This window comes from Ochotona curzoniae, unplaced genomic scaffold, assembly GCF_017591425.1.
Source record: "Ochotona curzoniae isolate NIBS_2020 unplaced genomic scaffold, NIBS_Ocur_1.0 patch49, whole genome shotgun sequence".
In the NCBI taxonomy this organism is placed as follows: Eukaryota; Metazoa; Chordata; class Mammalia; order Lagomorpha; family Ochotonidae; genus Ochotona; species Ochotona curzoniae.
The window spans coordinates 65,863-68,137 of NW_024467027.1; the positions used below are offsets into that span (position 1 = coordinate 65,863).

Here is a 2,275-nt window from a genome sequence, read left to right on the forward strand (position 1 = left end):
GAGGCACAAAGAGTCAGGGCTGGGGGAAGGCAAGGATGCAGCACGTATGTGCTGGGCCTGGGGATGGGCCAGGTGGGCCAGGTCATAGCACCTGCTGGTACATACAAGAGCTGGGACAGAGTGTATGCCATGCCCAGTTGGGCTAGGCTGCAACACCTGCCAGTGACAGCAGGTGGACCCACCAGCACATGCAAGACCCAAGACCTGGTAGGGGAACTCTGGGGATCCCCCTGCTGTGCTACACCTCCTAATGATATGTGTGAGAGCCAGGACTGAGGGCACACCAAGCTGGGCAAGGCCGTAGCACCCACTGACGTGCATGCCAGCAGGGTCTGTGGATGGGCCAGACTGGGTTAGGCTGCAGTACCTGCTGCCACTCCAAGAGCCAGAATGGGTGTTAGACATGCTGGACTAGGCCACGGCACCTGCTGGATCACGTGAGAGCTGGGTCCGAGGATGGGCTGGGCTGTAGCATCTATTGTAAGAGTCAGATGAGGAAGTGCATGTGCACCATCTGGTCCACCTGGATCGTGAGCATGGCCGAGCAGTTGCTGTGGGCAACTCAGGGGTGGGTACAGCCCTCATGGGGCACCATGGGATGGTTGGACTCCTTCAACGCTGCCACCCAGGGACCTGCTAGTGAGGACTGCAACACAGAGGACACTCCTGATGCGCTTGGGCCTTTTTCTCATTGAACAGACCTTAAGGCTAACAGCTGTGAAACTGGGGAAGGCAGGCCAGGATTGAACAGTAAGGTATCGGAGAGTGGTAGCTGATTGAGAAACTGTAAGGAGGCAGACCCAGAGATGCGTGGAAAACACTAAGATATTTGGAATCCAGAGCTTCTGTGAAGACTTGGCAGAGGTGGCAGACACTTTGGACAAGATGACTGAGTCAACTTGTGCAGGCACAGAACCTGGCACCAGACCATCACTCTGGAGAAGGCCTTCCGGGGTTGCCACTTGGAGGAGCAAAACTGAAAAGTGTGTTTGCCAAGCATGACCTGGAGAAGATGGCACCCATGGGCATGAACCCTCTGTCAGGTGCCAGCTGGGGTGCAGCCTGGCACCGTGGCATTAGGAAGGCTAGACAGCTACAGACTCCGTGGCCACACCATTGGACTCGCCCAGGCGGAAGTGGCTGTAGAGCCCTCAGAAGTCGGTTCACGGGTCATTGAGGAACTGTTCCTATGGCTTCTGTCCAAATATGTTTACAAAAATGGGACTCTGATGACTTTCAATCCAAAATCCTTGTAACTGTCTTTTCAACGAAACATTCTTTCCTGGTGGACCTTGTCACGGAACTTGTATAGTATCCTGGTTTTTTGTTTGTTTGGGAGTTGTTTTAACATGTGGGTACCAAGAAGATAAAACTTGGTAATTGTAAGCTTAGATCATTTGGGTTGATATATATATACATGTTTTAGTTCCTTGCCAAAAAAAAAAAAAAAGCTGAAATGGGTGCAGGCCATTTAGACTAGGCCACAGCACCCACCAGTGTGTGCCAGGACTCAGGGTTGGCCATGTCAGTCTGGGCATAACACCCAGCGAAACATGCAAAATTGGGGGCTGGGAATGAGCCTGGTAAGGGAACTTGGGGACTCTCCTGCGCAGCACAGCTCCCGTGGGTGAACATGAGAGCCAAGGCCAGGAGCAGGATAGACCAGGCTGGGCTGCAGCAGCCACTATTGTATGTGTGAGCCAGGTCTGGGAGCATCCGGGCAAGATCGGCCCACCACACACACTGCCATGAGCGAGAGCCAAAACAGGTACTGTTCAAGCCAGGTGGGACTGCAGCATCCACCCGTTCACATGAGGGCTGGGAGAGAGTTAGCCTGGGCTATGCCACTATACCTACTGGTGAAAGCTGGGCTGAGGCATACTGGGCTAAGCCAGGGTGTGGCACCTGCTGACAAACGCAGAGACTGTGAGCGGGCCATCTCAATCTGGGCCTGGTGGGGGAACTTTGGGCACTTCCCAAATGGGCCAGCGCCTCCACTGTTGAGCGTGAGAGTTGGGACTGGGGGTGGACCAGACTGAACAAGGCAGCAGCACCTGTCAGTACCCATGAGGGCCAGGTCTTGGGGCAGGGTGGGCTGAGCTAAGTCACAGCACCCATGGGCGTGCTCGAGAGCCTGATGGGATGCAGGCTAGGCTGAAGCAGAGGTTGGTATGTGCAAAGCCGTGGCTGCGGTGCTGACCTGGTAGAGTTTACTGGGGATCACCCCAACCAGGCAGCAGTACCCACCGGTGTGCGTGAGGACTGGATCTGTGCT

The 2,275-nt window shown here is 55.0% G+C and overlaps 1 pseudogene; it reads left to right on the forward strand.

Moving 5' to 3' along the window:
- The first annotated feature begins 536 nt into the window (after positions 1-536).
- On the forward strand, positions 537-1,256 carry LOC121168060 (annotated as a pseudogene).
- The last annotated feature ends 1,019 nt before the right edge of the window (positions 1,257-2,275 follow it).